This window comes from Chrysoperla carnea, chromosome 3, assembly GCF_905475395.1.
Source record: "Chrysoperla carnea chromosome 3, inChrCarn1.1, whole genome shotgun sequence".
Taxonomy (NCBI): Eukaryota; Metazoa; Arthropoda; class Insecta; order Neuroptera; family Chrysopidae; genus Chrysoperla; species Chrysoperla carnea.
In genome coordinates, this window is record NC_058339.1 from 7,017,455 (window position 1) to 7,035,408 (window position 17,954).

At 29.3% G+C, this 17,954-nt stretch overlaps 1 protein-coding gene across 2 annotated transcripts in view; it reads left to right on the forward strand.

Annotated features, from left to right (window-relative positions):
- The window catches only part of LOC123294571 (inositol-trisphosphate 3-kinase homolog), a 134,980-nt gene that overhangs the window by 33,190 nt on the left and 83,836 nt on the right, over window positions 1–17,954 (forward strand). Inside the window, exon 1 of one of the 2 annotated variants that reach the window (XM_044875645.1) lies at window positions 17,084–17,108. The exons of the other annotated variant lie outside the window; for it this stretch is intronic. The gene's annotated coding sequence lies outside the window, so the exon portion shown is untranslated. Of the gene's footprint in view, window positions 1–17,083; window positions 17,109–17,954 lie in introns of those variants that run through there. 2 annotated transcript variants of the gene reach the window in all.

Here is a 17,954-nt window from a genome sequence, read left to right on the forward strand (position 1 = left end):
CCCGATTCTATTATTATGTATAGGGTTGAATGCTTGCTTTCTTTGGAGTTCGCAGTTACTTCTTCGGAAAATTTTTTCAAATTACTCCCTTCCTAGAAACATATAAAATAACTATTGGATTAAAAAATTTATATTTTACTATTAAACACTTAAAAAGAGTATAACTTACTTACTTACTTACTTACTCACTTACGTTTCTATTTTTGTATACATAAAGTACGTGTTTAGAACCAAAAACTTTGAAAATCACATTAGGTCCGGTCAAATGCACATTCAACTTACTTTTTTATGTGTGCCGGTGTTATGATTAAAACATTGCAATGTAACTGATTACAAGAGAAAAAACTTCACTTACTCTGGATCAAAATTTTTAAATCAAAATTTGACAGTCTTCCTTGCACGAAAGATCATTTGAAACTGTTGAAGTAACAAAAGAATCGTAGGTCATAAAACTAAAATATTTTTTTATAATACTGTTATGTCTTGGTTCATACAAGTATGTTATATGTCTCCGTTCATACAAGTAAATAAAGAACATACTCTAAATAAAAAGGGGAAACAATCACTGATAAATTAGTGAAAATCAAAGCCATCAATGCAATTAGTCATAAAATCACTGATAACCAAGTAAAAATAACTGCATAATTAGTGAATTCTAAACTGACTAATACAATAAGTGAGAAAGCAACTGCTAATTGGTGAAAACTACTATTGAATTATTGAAAATTGAAATCACTAATTGAGATAGTGAATGTTTCACTGATTAATCTAGTAAAATCACTAATTTTACAGTGAAAAAAATTTCACTAGCTGAATTAGTGAAAATTTCACTAATTTAATTTTAGAGGGTATACAGATCAATCAATAAAATTGAAAAAAAAACCCAACTCAACCCACACCCACACTCAACCCAACCCAACCTAACCCAACCTAACCAAACCTAACCCAGCCTAACCCAGCCTAACCCAACCTAACCCAACCTAACCCAACCTAACCCAACCCAACCCAACCCAACCAAAAGTTACAAAAATTGTGTTTTTTTGAATTTTTTATGACTTTTTCGATTTTTACAAATTGCAAAAAGTGTAAAAAAAGTTTTTGTTTCCGATTTCGATAAAACTAAGTTTATAAGGTAATTTTGACCCAAAAATTACAAAAATCGTGTTTATTTGACCATTAAATGAGTAATTTTCGAGATATTTTAGGAATCTGACTGTAGAGCCAAAATTTTCATTCCGTTCAGTCTCTAAAATTATTCCGCATTGAATCTAATTATTCCGAAATTGTCCTTTTCATTTCAATTATGATTCATTACTGTTTCGGACACACAGTAATAAGTTGGACAAAGACCCAAGATATTTGTTATTCATTTTATTACATTAGTTTTTTAAGAAACTGTCCGAAACAAACGGTAATCAATTTTAAAAATGAAAATGATTTTTTTTCTTAACCATCCCTGAACTATAACGAACAAAACAAAAAAAAATTTTGAAAATCGGTCCAGCCGTTTTTGAGTTTTAGCGAGACTAACGCACAGCAATTTATTTTTATATATACAGATAGAAGTGTTTTTATGTAACATTTTTAAAAGCACTTACTGGCTAGAAAACCAACATTTATTACCACTTCTCCATTGACACACAACACATTGACACAAGTTTTTAGCTAACACTTTCGATTGGGTATCGCAACGCCTAAGGAAATACAGTAATTTAAAAAAAAATTCTGGATCGATTAAAATGAATCACCCTGTGTGTATTTTCTTAACATGTGACAACGGCTGTTTAATCCAAGAACTTCATGACATGTTGAAAATACAGGTTAAAGTTCAAATACGTATTTAGATTACACAAAATGCTCTAGGTATTGTTTGAGATACTTACCAAAATTTCAAAAGTCTACTGATGCCCAATTTTTTTGACATTTGTCTCATAGATGTTTACGGTTTTTGACATGTGAATTCACGTGACATTTTCGCCTAGAAGAATACTTTAGTACCGATTACTCGATTATTTGTTAAAAAATTGTATACTAGCAGCGAACCGAGACCTTGGTTACGTGTGTATCTTTATAACTGATAATGCCTAGTCATTTCTAAAGATACACACAGCGACGTTGTGTGTTGCAGCTAGTTTAAGCTATAATACTGTGAAGTTTCATTAAAATCCACTCAGTAGTTTTTGCGTTAAAGCGTAATAAAAATCCATACATACATTCTCACGAAGTTCCACGACTATAATAGTACTAGTATAGGATAATTATTTCCTCTTCATCAAAATTAGAGCAACTAATTGTACTCCCTGCACAGATTTATTCATACATTATTAATTTTTACTCATAATCCGGCGAAAAATCGATCCATAAAGGTTAAAACAATTATTAGGTTGAGAAAAATCAATAATGACAACCCTACTTTTCTAAAGTAAAATAATCTCAAATAATTATTATAGACCGGCAGCTACTAACAGAAATTTTGTATTGAATGATCTGTGTATTATCTTATTTTTATTATTTGAATCAAATTTTTTGGCATACGAATCGAATCGAAGTATGTACCTACACGAAATGAAGATTTTGATAACATAAACCTGTGAAACACGCAGAAGATGTGTTCTTCTAACTTAAATCAAACCTTTTTTTATTTTATTTTCAATTTTTATTGTCTATAAACAACATGGATTCTTTATGCCACGTATGCCAGTGGTTTTCCCATTGTTTATTTGAGTTATATTCTTTAACTCAAATTTCAAAAAAAGTTCCGTAAGTCGTAGTTTGTAAAATTTAATGACATCTCGAACTTGTTATGTGGAAAACTTGAAGTTCGAGTTATCCAGATTCTACTGTATTTTTTTATTAACCTATTAAACTAACACTGAATCGATACCATTCCGAATGTCACTCTTAAGTTGTTATAAGCATTGATACATAATTTTTGTCAGTATCTGCTGGGCTATCTATTAATAAATAATGAACTATAAATAGAAATTTTTATGCAATAATTGTGTTTAAAAATCTATTGAAAATATTTTAATAACTACTTTTTTCCTTAACCAATCAATTTACACGTGAGAATATCTCTCGTGTGCACGTTTCAACGTTATTCATGCTTAATAAATTAGTACATGAGTTGCTTAATCTATTTATAAACAATAATATTTTTAAAAAATTCAAAAAAATTCATATTGCCAAGGATTATGTTAAATGTAACATTTATATATTCTTGCAGATGGAATAATATTAATAATAAATAGCACACGGTAAAAATTTTTGCTCGTTTCAAAAATATTCTTGTTGCAACAAAAAAATTGCAACTTTTTACAAACTTTTTGAAGACAGTTTAGTGAAAAACTGGCATTAATATATTTAAGATTTGGCTCACATGGATGCAATTTTTGTTTACAAACTAGTTTGCAACTGGTTGCAAACTGGATACATTTCGGCTTCAATATCCATAAAAGGAGACCTCAATCGACCAGTTTACTTATTTATTGCTAAATTTACGTTCAGATTTATTCACCGACTATTCTACGATGACTCTAATATGAGCACTGTTTATTTTTTTTTCTAAACCATCCCCGAACTATAGCGAACAAAACAAAAATTTTGAAAATCGGTCCAGGCGTTTTTTAGTTTTAGCGAGACTAACGCACAGCAATTTATTTTTATATATACAGATCAATAAAATTGAAAAAAAACTCAACTCAACCCACACCTACACCCACACCCACACCCACACCCACACCCACACCCTCACCCTCACCCTCACCCACACCCACACCCACGCCCAACATAACCCAACCTAACCCAGCCTAACCCAGCCTAACCCAGCCCAACCCAGCCTAACCCAGCCTAACCCAGCCTAACCCAGCCTAACCCAGCCTAACCCAGCCTAACCCAACCCAACCAAAAATTACAAAAATTGTGTTTTTTTTGAATTTTTTATGATTTTTTCGATTTTTACAAATTGCAAAAAGTGTAAAAAAAGTTTTTGTTTCCGATTTCGATAAAACTAAGTTTATAAGGTAATTTTGATCCGAAAATTACAAAAATCGTGTTTATTTGACCATTAAATGAGTAATTTTCGAGATATTTTATGAATCTGACTCCGCCGGACAAATATGAATGGGAAGCCTATTGGCTATTCATTAGCTGTGCTTTGTGAAAGCCCACTTTATACATTTCAAACTGTAAATAATGATTTTCTATAAAATGGTGTAGTTAATACCATACTAGTTGAGGCATCAATAAACCTACGATGTTAATTTTAATAAATAATAAAGGGTTTAAATATAGTTTTTTTTTTTTTTATTGAGGCTTTTGTAAAAAGTAAATTAGATGGAAATATTTTTCTAAACAATTACACTCTGCAAAACCTACTTTTCATACCTATTGAATCTCTTATAAAGCTTTAGAAAGCTTCAAACATATGTAAATATACATTGTTTTATACAGTATGTGTTGGACGAAACATCGACTAAACACTTTTGATCTCGGAAATTGATATTCTGTGAACATAATTACGTTCGTTAACTCGTCATTTTCAACCAAGGACTTAACTATGTTATGATAGGCTAAAGATCTTGACCACAGTGCCATCATTCGTTTAGACTTGTCAAATCTTAAGACTTAGACAAATCTTAAAAAACCGATTCTAAGCAAAGCCCTTTTTTGCCGCTTTTTCTAGACTATTCAGAAAACTTTTACAGTGCCGGGAGTTAACACATCTTATTTCTTAAGTTAACACACTTTTTTATAGCGGAGATTTCCAATTATTATGGAGGTTACGAACCAATTAATATTGGGTGCTCGTTTACGAACTCAAAGTTAGTTTTTACTTCCTGAACACGCTATAAAATTTCAGCTTAATATTTTTTTCATTTACGAGTTAACATGTTGGCAAAGGAACTGGCCAATTGATCGATTTTATGAACACCGATACTAAAATTTTGTCTACATCGTCATTCCACTAAATTTGAAAAATACTTACTCACTGGATAATCATTCTGTATACCTGTTATATTTTCATATTTTTCCATAAAACGGTTTCTAACAATAGTTTCTACTCTATTTACTTTACTTTTATAGCTCATTGAAATATTGTAAATGTTCATTGATTATCTTCTAAGCATATAATAAAAGATTGTATACACTTTGAACACGGCTACATAGATATTTCTATAAATTTTAACGCGAAAAAATGAAAAGGTGTTAAATATTGTAGTAACATTTATATTATATGTTTATACAGTGGAACCTCGATAATTTGAAACAAAAACATTCCCTTTCCATACCGTTGAACCCTTAAATACCATAAAGTGTATCTCATAAAGTGTAGTTAGTGAAGTATATAATCGCACCTTTCAAAGTCGAAATTTTAGTAAATAAATCCTCTGTATCTCAAACTTCTTGTTAAGTCGAAAACTCATTTTTTGCATTTTCCTTGAGATTCGAGTTATCAAAGTTCCACTGTAATTATAATACACTTTCATATGGTGTTTATTTGTTATGGTGTAAGGTTACGATTTAATTTACCTTACATTTACAATAATAACAAGTGAAAACAAACAATTGACTGAGTTAATTGTTGAAATACCATGCATAGTCAGTGTTGATTTCTTTATCACATTACACATACAAACATGTGACACATACATAATATATAGTACATATTATAAAATTTCTGCCTAATTAGCACCCTCACGGGTAAACAGTGACGTTTACGAAAAAATGTTTCAAACAAAAGTTGTTTAATTTTTGATAAGGAACATTTTTTACATTTAAACTTTTGTTCTATCTCTAACGGTTTACAAGATGGGTCCTACGGACCCAAGACCCAATTGATCTATGATGCTCATTTACGAACTCGACCTCACATTTTTCGTCCTGAGTACGCTTCAGCTCGATATCTTTTCTCGTTTTTTAGTTACGGACGGACGGACAACCGGAAATGGACTAATTAGGTGATTTTATGAACACCTATGACAAAATTTTTTACCTAGCATCATTATTTTTAAGCGTTACAAACTTGGGACTAAACTTAATATACTATGTATATTTCATATATACATGGTATAAAAATCATGAATGGCTCTATCGATGGTGTAGTAACTACAGGTCTAAATCTGAATATAAAAACGAAGATCAAGATGTTAAGTTTTTTTTTTCGGCTTCACTCTTATTTTTTTAGAGACTGCATCTGTTTGATATTTCAGAGCACAATTGCTTAAAAATTGTTTCTTGAAACCATATACGCTGTGTCGAATTTAAGATGTGAGAGGTGTCTTCATCTTAAATGCGACACACTGTTTCGATTAGTATTTGTTTGTAATTAAATAAGCCAAACACCCCTAAATTAATATTCCAGTAATAAGGTGTAGTTATATTCACACAACCTTGTTAAATATTTAAAACACCTAATTTAACCTTTAATTTCGATGTAAATTTTTTTTATTTATAAAGTTTGCATTCATTATAATTTAATAAAATGTGCTAGAATTTTAATTAGTTGGTAAATTTTTACGTTTTATATTATTTTAACAGGGTGTTTCAATTTAATTTAACACCACTATCATTTTGTCTTGGAAGTTTTAAATTGCAAAATATTTTTTCAAAGAGTGAGTATATTCGATAGAAATTCATTATTTCTTTTTGTCCCATTTTAATCTACGACCCCCCGTATATTTAGATAATTTGAAAGGTCAAAGTTTAAATTCAAAGTGATAAGAAGTTGTTTCTCTTTCTAAAGAATTCTTTGCCGAAATTATAAGAAGCAAAATATTAAAATATGGCGAAAAAAAGTGATAAATTTCTACTGAATGTGTTCACTTTTCAAAACTGTTCCTTGTAGGATATATTTTAAAGCCTTTCTCTGTACGATTTATGAGAATAAAATTTTGGATAAAACCACTGACTTTGATAGTTAATTTCTCATAAACCATACAGAGAATCCATATGAATTTTTCACAAAAAAGGTTTAAAAGGGTGATTAATTGATAAGTCAAATTTAAAATCTTTGGTATCATTTTCACTTTTAAGGTATCGAAATACTTCGAGGAACTTGCTAATTTGATTTGTAATTGAGGACTATTCTAGTGAAATATTGGATGTGATTTAAAATGAAATGACACCCTGCTTAGTTATTTATAGTATCATTTTACTTTACTTCCCATATAATAATTCATTTGAAATTCAATAATCGTTGCAACTTTATAACTGATTGATGATTTGTTTGTATATTTTTATACTTTATTGGAATTTAAATTTTTAGCTTCTATTCCATTTCTGAAAAAAAGGAGATAACATAGAAGCTATTGTAATTAAAAAACTATTGCAATCATTATCTCTTTAGTTGAAAAGTATCTGGATGACCGGCCTTTACTCGGTAGTTTTTGAGTTAAGGAGGATCCCTCATCAGTAATAGAAAAAAATAAATTAGTAGAAAATGATCCAAATTTTTAGTATGTTGTAGTTAACGATACATATTATTAAATAAAAAAAAAATTGGGTATCTTATCGATCAATTAAGAGAGTAATTAATTAATTAAAAATACACTAAATAACATAGCATGATATGAGGATGGTATGTTATTTAGTGTATTTTTAATTAATAAAAACTCTCTTAATTGATCGATAAGATACCCAAATTTTTTTTTGATTTAATAATATGTATCGTTAACTACAACATACTAAAAATTTGGATCATTTTCTACTAATTTATTTTGTTTGTACATTTATATTACAGGCTCATAAATTAGGAAAAACAACATAATTTAAAGTTTTAAATTAAATTCAATATGTGTCATAAAAAATTTTGAACTTTGTTTAGCTCAAATATTAATATCTGTGCAAATATAATATAATTCACACAACATGGGTATCTAAATTTATAGAAAGCGAGGTCCAAGTTATAATGAGCAACCTATAACACAATATTTCATCTTTTATTTAACATAAAATAATTAAATAAAACTATACATACTTACTATAAAAGTATTATTTTTCTTAAAGTCATGTCGCATTCCCCACTTACATCTACTAAAAATTTGTGAATATGATTTGATAGAGGACGTAAAAACTGTGTACATTTTACTGACTGGAATGTAATACATGTATATTATATTATACCTTCAGATTAATGCAATTCATAAGATCTATTGAGCTGGCACAGCAATTTGAATATTGAAAAGCCAAAAAAGCATTAATAATATAAACAGCTCTGATTCTGCGTCTAATGATTCAGATACTAAGCTTGATGACCGTTTCCGTGGCCCATTGACGTCACTGAATTCACCTAAGTTTTTTCTATGTATTTTTACGCCTCCTATCCTTGATTCCATGAAAAAGTGCACAATGAATGGAAACAAATATTACTATTTTTGATATATGTAAAAATACTTTATTATGGTGCTAACACTTTTCATAATATGACGCAAAATAAAACATATTTTGGATCAATGTAATGTCAATCACAAATGTAAACCCCCATCTGCTTGTTTAAAATCAGTTCTCTATATAATTAAAAAATCTCTTTATACCTCGTATATATGAAATATATCAAGGTATACTAAGTTTAGTCCTAAGTTTGTAACGTTTAAAAAGATTGATACTATGAACAGTCTGTCCCGCGGTAACTCAAAAATGAAAAGATATCAAGCTGAAACTTTTATAGCGTGTTCAGGACGTAAAAAGTTAGGCCAAATTCGTAAATTAGCAACATAGGTCAATTGAATCTAGGGTCCGTACGAAAAGAGTGATTAAGCTGAAATTAGTAAATAAATAAATTTTTCCACAGGACCTTCCATCTTGTAAACCATTAGAGATAGAACAAAAGCTTAAATGTGGAAAATGTGGAACATCTTTTGGTAAGGATCACTGTTTACCCGTGAGGGCGCAAATTTTGTTTGAAACATTATATAGTTTTTATGCAGGTACCAATTGTATATTTTTTTAAATACGTTACATATATTACGTATGTGTTTGTTTGTTTATACCATTTACTATATCTACTGAGGAAGTGAGAAGAAAGATACTGTGTAGGTAAGAGTTGCTAACTTTCTTTACTTACATGACGTAAAAAAACAATTGATTGCGTTATCAACCCTGTCTATACATGGTATTTCAACAACTAACTCAGTCAATTGTTTAATTTCACTTGTTATTAAGTACTTCAGTCGTGTCGTTTTATTATTTTCTTTGTATGCTGAAATTGTTGTGTTAGCTTTATAGACCTCAACTCATACATTTGATAGCAATATATCAAAAATCATCCTTATAAACATTTCGTATGACATTAAAATTAATTCTCACATGTATAATGATTAAAACGATTGACGATTGATTTAGTCATACACCACCCACTGTTAAACAACATTTATTTTAAATAAAATTTATTGTGATTTGAAAAAAATTTTAATAATGTTAATTCGATAATTTGTTTAATATTTACACCCCTAAAAAATGAGTGGTCGCGTTTGTAGTGCACCATTTTATCGTGATAACAGTACTAATAGTGGTGGGGATACAGTAACATCAACAAGTAATTCATCAAAGCAACAATTTCCATTACCTTCGCGCATGGAAGCGATTACATTACGATTTTATGTTCGTGCTGTGGAACAATATGAAAAATTATTACAATTAAGTAACAATAATAATAAATCAAAAAAGGTATGTTTTATGTAAAATGATTTCAGTGATTTAGTAATCTAACATTCGATGCATAACTATATTGGGAGATTCAGAATTTCTTATCGAAAATTTGCTAATTTAAGTTAAATATAACGATTCAAAAATATGAATAATTGGGGGGGGGGTAGTATGAAATGTCTGTCAGTATTATTGTGCCACGTTTGTTCGGTTGTTATGGAACTTATTTGGCAAGCGGCACAAATTTTTTTCTGTTTTAACGTAGTGGTTTTAGAGCGGTTTTTGGGACTTATTCCACGCTTGAATCCAAATTACCGTCATACTACCTTTGTATTTAAAATTGAAGTTGTCCAGCGAAGTGGGTAGTTTACAGCTAGTATTCAATAAATTATTGTCATATATATTTTCATATACTATTTGAACTGCTGAATATTGCGAAAAAAATACTTTATTCAAACTGATTAGAATAAATCATACGGTTAAGTAATGCGTGAAATGAATAAATCAAAATTTATCAAAACTGTCATTCTGTAAAATTTTAAAATGTATAAATGCATTTTAAAATTTATACCGAGTGTTCTAAGTGAAATAGATTTCTACCTGAGAATTTATTTGATGAAGTGTCCTAACTGTATCACTAATAGACAAAAAAAAATCGATCAAATTTAAATTTCGATCTTTTCCCCAATTTTCTAGATCAGTTTTTTGTATTTTATACGTATTTCGACTACCAAGTAGTCATCATCAGTATAAATTAGCTAATCGTAATTACTCCACTCGTTGCCAAATTAGCAACGAGTAACATAGCCGTTTAAGTAAGCCGATTAACTCGTTGCTAATCAAATTAGCAACGAGTAACAGTAATTCCGATTAGCTAATTCATACTGATGATGACTACTTGGTAGTCGAAATACCTTTTTATAAAATACAAAAAAACTGAAATTTATCGAAAAAATAGAAATTTATTCCGAAATATCCTAGAGTTCTCATTTATTATCATAATTTATATTTACAAAAAACCTAGGAGCTTTCAAAAAAACAAAAATTAAAGCTAAACAAGTGAAAACAAACAATTGACTGAGTTAATTGTTGAAATACCATGCATAGTCAGTGTTGATTACTGTATCACATTACACATACAAACATGTGACACATACATAACTGATAATCAAGTATAGATTATCAACAAATTTTAAAATTTCCGCCTAATTGGCGCCCTCACGGGTAAACAGTGATGTTAACGAAAAAATGTTTCAAACAAAAGTTGTTTAATTTTTGATAAGGAACATTTGTTACATTTAAACTTTTGTTCTATCTCTAACGGTTTACAAGATGGATCCTGCGGACCCAAGACCCAATTGACCTATGATGCTCGTTTACGAACTTGACCTCACTTTTTACGTCCTGAGTACGCTGTAAAAATTTCAGGTTGATATCTTTTTTCGTTTTTGAGTTATCGTGTCCACAGGCGGACGGGCGGACGGACAACCGGAAATGGACTAATTAGGTGATTTTATGAACACCTCTGACAAAATTTTTTTCCTAGCATCATTATTTTTAAGCGTTACAAACTTGGGACTAAACTTAATATACTATGTATATTTCATATATACATGGTATAATGAGTGGCGTTAGAATTATTCTGACTAGCAGTATTTTTATTTATATTTATGCACAATGTACAATTGAATCGTTAGTTCATTCTATTTTTTTGAATCCGATAATATTAAGTAATAAAGATTATGTGCTGTCTGGGTCATTTAAGTAAATATTATATTTATATAAAAAATTATCACATTAGGATGTTTAGTCTAATACTACTGCATTGTAGAAGTGCGACGCGACGCGACGCGACGTATGATATAACCCAGATAGTTTTTATTACGGAAGTTTCCAAAAACAAGTGAAATTTATAAAATTTAAAAAACCTCCGGCAAATGTGATTTTTATAACATGTTCTCAATCGAGTCGGTTCGACCGTTTAGGGGCTACGATGCCACTTCTTAAATCAATATCAAAGTGATGGTCCATTACATCAGATTAGATGAAAAGGATACTTAGAAAGCTATCATTGTTTGGGACAAATTTTTGGAAATATTTTAATTGAAATTGAAATATTTGAGTTGACTTTGTTCTTTTTAATTATTGTTTTAAATTACCTCATTATTTTACCATTTTACTTTTCGAAATGAATTGAACCAAGTTTAATTAACCATTTCCTTAGTAATTATTTATATGTCATGCCTTTTCCAAACTGAATCGATTTTGAAGATCATCGCCAAGTTTATTATTTTTTCGGGTACGGAATCTCCTTGCATTTGAAACATAGCTTAAAACACTCTACGTTAAATTACCTTTTAATTATACCAAAAAAATTAAAATCGGTTCATCCGTTCAGGCCCTACTATGCCACAGACAAACACACAGATACTCACACATGGTGATCAAACTAATAACACCTCTTTTTTTAGTTCGGGTGTTAAAAATGAGTGGATAAAAATATTTGAGACTTTTCCAATAATATTTCATCAATATTTCATGGAAAAACAAGTGCCGCTTGTTAGAATTTATAGGAAAATAATTTGATTTGCCAAGTAAAGGGCTTAAAATAAAGGATATGATTTTTGTGAAAATTAGCGTAACATAATTAAACACAACAGGTCTAACTAAAAAAAATGTAATAAATACTCAAATTATTTTAATTATATGAAGGTTACAAATAGATATATATATATATTATTTGAAATAATTATCGGTTTTCAAGCATAATAAATTAATAATAATCGTAAACCTACAATGTAGTATTTTATTACAAACTAAAAACATAAAAAAAATCAGTGAACTGTGTTTTATAAACATCACTCGTGTTATTAATTTTCACGTTTATATAGCCCGTGAATTATACTGAAAACAAGGAAAATGTACACCTATAATCAAACAAATGACCACAAAAACCTTTTTAATCATATTCTTTACAAAAATATAGACTCTTGTATTGTATCGAAGGTTAGCGGGCAGGGGTGTGGTTGTGTTTTTAAATCTTCTTTTAAATTCCTAGAAGACTTTTGGGGGCTTTTCATAATATAAAAAACTAAAACAACAAAAGAATAGATTCTACTTAAAAAACACTGTTTTAATAAATATTAACTCAATTCTCAGACCAATTTTTAACTCTCTTACTCAATTTCGTGGGGCTGTAGAGTTATATAAATTGTTAAAAACTGAAAACGTGTTGAAAATTTGACACGCTTAAAAATAGTATGGTTAACAAGTTCAAATTGGGGAAAGATACAATAATTGACTTAAGATTTTGGACTTGGTGGAACCCTTCTTATATATATATTATTTTTATTTCCAATTTCGATAAAAAATAACTCAGTATATGCTGATTAATCGAATAGTTTTTGAGATACGGACTAAAATCGATTCAAATATTGCGATATCTCAAAAACTCTGCCTTCAATCATTAAATTAACCTGATTTTGATACTTTTTGGATCAAAATTACGCCATCCACCGGGTTTCATCAAATTCCAAAACAAAAATTTTTTGATACGTTGCTCGCTGACTACCCCATAATCCAATAAATGTTTCTTGGTCGACAGATCTGCAATAAAACTTATTCTGAGTGTATTTTTTATCTTAATGTAATAATAGTAGAGTGAAATTACGCCTTGTGTATGGATTAAAAGTTCGAGCAATGAAACTTTGGGGTTTTTCTTTTCACATCAAAATAAGTATTTTTTGAAATTTTTTACTTTCCCGGAGTGGTGCAACATGTTTAAAAATCAAAATGGCGTCAAAAATGAAATTTTTTTCAGAAATTTTATCATTTTTATTTTATATTCGCAAAAGGAGACATCGGTGCATATCCAAATTTGGTAGGTTTGTAGTCAATGTTAAGAACTACTCCTCATATTTTTTTGGTGGGGTTTCGTCCCTTCCCCTCCCAGTTATATATATATGTATACATACATATGGTAAAACAGTTCATTTGACTGTAACTTGAAAAATATTCAATTGATTTTAATGAAACTAATATCAATAGTAGGTTTTATTACTTACAACTTTCGGTTAAAATTTTAGCGAAATCCGTTAAATAGTTCGGCCAAAATTTCCAATTTAGGGAATTGTTTAAAATGGCTGCCATTTTATGCCATTTTGTCCTACGAGGTTAAATTTTTTTTTAAATTGTAGCTTTTTTTATTATCTTTCGATTTTATAATAAGTGGCTTACCCGTAAAATGACTCCTTGATCCATATTTTTGCGAAAAACGGAAAATTTAACACTTTCTGGAAATAATTGTTTGGGGGGTGTATGGACTGGCTTTGGGGGGTGTTTTTTGCTTTGGCATGAGAAAAATATTTTTAAAAGAGGTCTATATGGTTTAAAGCAAAATTTTTAAGTTTTAACCCCCGCGCTGTAAGGGGGAAGGGGTGTATGAAATAAATGTATCTTAAAAGATTTTAAAAAGAGGTCAAAATAGTTTAAAATGCTAAAGTAACCCAAAATTTTAGCTGTTTATATTAATATAGCACTTTTTACAACATCCACCCCTTCCGCTCCCCCTTTCATATTTTTTGCAAATTCAAAATTTTTAGGACGTATAAAGGGGTTTTTGGGGTCGCTGATCTCGAATTTTGCAATAGATTATCAAAAACAATTGTAATATTTTTAGGGGGTGTACTTATTTGGGCCAAAAGTTCGAGATCAGCGACCCCAAAAACCCCTTTATACGTCCTAAAAATTTTGAATTTGCAAAAAATATGAAAGGGGGAGCGGAAGGGGTGGATGTTGTAAAAAGTGCTATATTAATAAAAGCATCTAAAATTTTGAGTTACTTTAGCATTTTAAACTATTTTGACCTCTTTTTAAAATCTTTTAAGATACATTTATTTCATACACCCCTTCCCCCTTACAGCGCGGGGGTTAAAACTTAAAAATTTTGCTTTAAACCATATAGACCTCTTTTAAAAATATTTTTCTCATGCCAAAGCAAAAAACACCCCCCAAAGCCAGTCCATACACCCCCCAAACAATTATTTCCAGAAAGTGTTAAATTTTCCGTTTTTCGCAAAAATATGGATCAAGGAGTCATTTTACGGGTAAGCCACTTATTATAAAATCGAAAGATAATAAAAAAAGCTACAATTTAAAAAAAAATTTAACCTCGTAGGACAAAATGGCATAAAATGGCAGCCATTTTAAACAATTCCCTAAATTGGAAATTTTGGCCGAACTATTTAACGGATTTCGCTAAAATTTTAACCGAAAGTTGTAAGTAATAAAACCTACTATTGATATTAGTTTCATTAAAATCAATTGAATATTTTTCAAGTTACAGTCAAATGAACTGTTTTACCATATGTATGTATACATATATATATAACTGGGAGGGGAAGGGACGAAACCCCACCAAAAAAATATGAGGAGTAGTTCTTAACATTGACTACAAACCTACCAAATTTGGATATGCACCGATGTCTCCTTTTGCGAATATAAAATAAAAATGATAAAATTTCTGAAAAAAATTTCATTTTTGACGCCATTTTGATTTTTAAACATGTTGCACCACTCCGGGAAAGTAAAAAATTTCAAAAAATACTTATTTTGATGTGAAAAGAAAAACCCCACAGTTTCATTGCTCGAACTTTTAATCCATATAACAGCCTTTTTTTGCTTAGATTTACTCCAGTATAATAGATTTTAATTAAATTTAATAATAACTATACTTTGTATAATTATATAAAGCAATGGAAAAAAATAATTACCCGAATACATTGTAATCTTCTTTCATTAATTAATATTACTCTAGTCTGTTTTTCTGTCACATCGCGAGATCGTTCCTACCCTTTAATAAATAATTTCCATGATATACCCCTCATTTTAAAGCTTATCGTACTGACTGATGACGAAAAATATAGTCATGCACTAAAAATATACCGTTTAGGAAAAAACTAGACTAGAGAAATGATATTAAGGTTTAATTTTGTATTATGTAATTTGTATATCATAACTGTAATGAAATTGCGTATACTGATATGCCTATACTGACAATCACATGAGTTGTTTGTATGAAAGTAATATGTCTAACATATTTCAAATATTTTGAACCGCAACATAGTTTTAAACAATCTTTTTTGGACTGGTTCTACCACTTATAAATATTATAACAAAATAGTGATGTGATTGACACAACCACATGGGCAGGTTTATTAGATTTATTTATAAAAAAAAATTAGATTGCTTCGAGTCGATTATACAATTATACATTGCAACTAAGGATAATTTTATTTTTTATCAATAAAATGCATGACTTTAAACTAAAATCAATCTGTTTTATAGAAGTAATGATTTTGTTTATTTAACTTCAGTGATTTTGTATCAATGAATTCATATTTTAAATTCAATCTCATTCTATTGTAAGTACAAATATTTAGCTGTACTTATTCCAATCGTTAGGAAATTGTTTGAAAATATTTTTACTTTATTTCAATAAGAAACGGTCAATTTAGGAATGGAGTAGTCATTATTTTAATTTTTTATTCAGTGTACGGATCTCTGTACGGGTTGAGCTAGTACATTCTAAAACGAATGACCCATTTCATGAGTCTATGTGGTCAGGCGGACACGTTTTTACCGCAGACAAAGTTGTGAAACGTGTTAGATGGTGTTGGTGTCAAGGTGCAAGTAATTTTTCACACCTGGCTCAGCATGTGAATTCTTTTTTTTTTTTTTTTAATTCTAATCTTTATTTAATTGACTAATTTAAATAAAATCATAAAATTTCTTAATAACGACGTTTGTGAAATAACTTTTTAGCCAAGTACATCAATGCATATCCCATCTTCTTGACATAAAAATGTCCTATCACATAACTTTCGTTATTGACCTTAGGTTGAATTTCGTAATAAAAAGTTTATATATACATCGATCGGAAATTTTATGCTCAATAACTTTGAACTGGTATATTTTTTCCCTAAAATGCATAGTTATCGGGTAAATGGCAAAACTTTGTGGAAAATCATGGAAAACCGTAGATTTTTTCGAAATCGTGAATTTAAAAAAAATTTTTTCATCCTAGCTATTGTAAACAACTATTTCAATTTTAAAGTGGTGCGAAAATTACGCGCCACTTTGTATATGAACATGATAGAAAATTGACCAATTAGTGATAGACATAAGCTTTAAGGGTGAAAACCACGCCTCTATCTTTTTATACCCTTATCGAAAGCTTTAAAATTTATTATGAAAATATTATTACGTGCAAGTGAATAGAATAATCTTGAGGCGATACTCTATTTGTATTTAATTATTATAATTAAAATTTTGATACTTTATCTGATTTATTATTTGTGAAACGTGTTTTTATTTTTACTATTTCAACAAATTGTTAAATCAATTTTGGAATCATGAGACAATTTTTTCAAATATTTCCAATTATTGGTTTAGTCGAATCAGAGGTAAGCCATATTATTTTTGATCAAATTTACTTTACTAAATCTTAATTCATGGTAAACTCTTTGTAAAATATGTAATATGTGAAATTCGTCATCAGTGACCGAAAAATACTCAAAAACGATACATCACACGATCAAAATCACGTTTTTCTGAAAACTTTCACGTTTTATCAAAAACTTACACCATTTTCCACAAATTTTTTAGTGTGTTATTTTTTTCAATCTCTGAGGGAATTTGATTAGCTAACGCAGCTCCTTCGCTACGAATTTTGACTGCTTTTGGTCTAAGGTTTAAGAACAGTACAAATATTTTTAGTCGCATTCGCATTTTCAGTGATTGGTCAATCATTTTCATTTCTACGCACTTTGTCAGGGATTAAAAGGGGCTAAAAGTGTGATTCGATTTTTTTGCCTTTCTTGTTAATAGTTTTTTATAAATTTTACATTTAAGCGAGGGCTTAAACCTTAATTCTTTTAAAACTAAACTTACCTTTATGAATCCTTAAGATAGCAGATAAAATGAATAATGGAATTTTCAATTCATAATTAAATCACGGTCTAATCGATTAGCATTATGCGTACATATTATGTATTATTTCTAATTTGCTGACTTTCACTCTTGAAAAAAAATAAAATTTAAATTTTTAAGTTCATGTATTTGAAACAAAAAATGCGGAAATAAAATTTTTTGATTGTAAACAATGATTAATTTAAAAATAATAAATATCGTACATTAATTAACTATCTGATGAAATACATTAAAAATTAGAACTAGATATTGAATGAGAACCATAACGTGTTAAGGATTTTATCACTTTAAATATGTTTTTTAATAATCCTACCTATTTT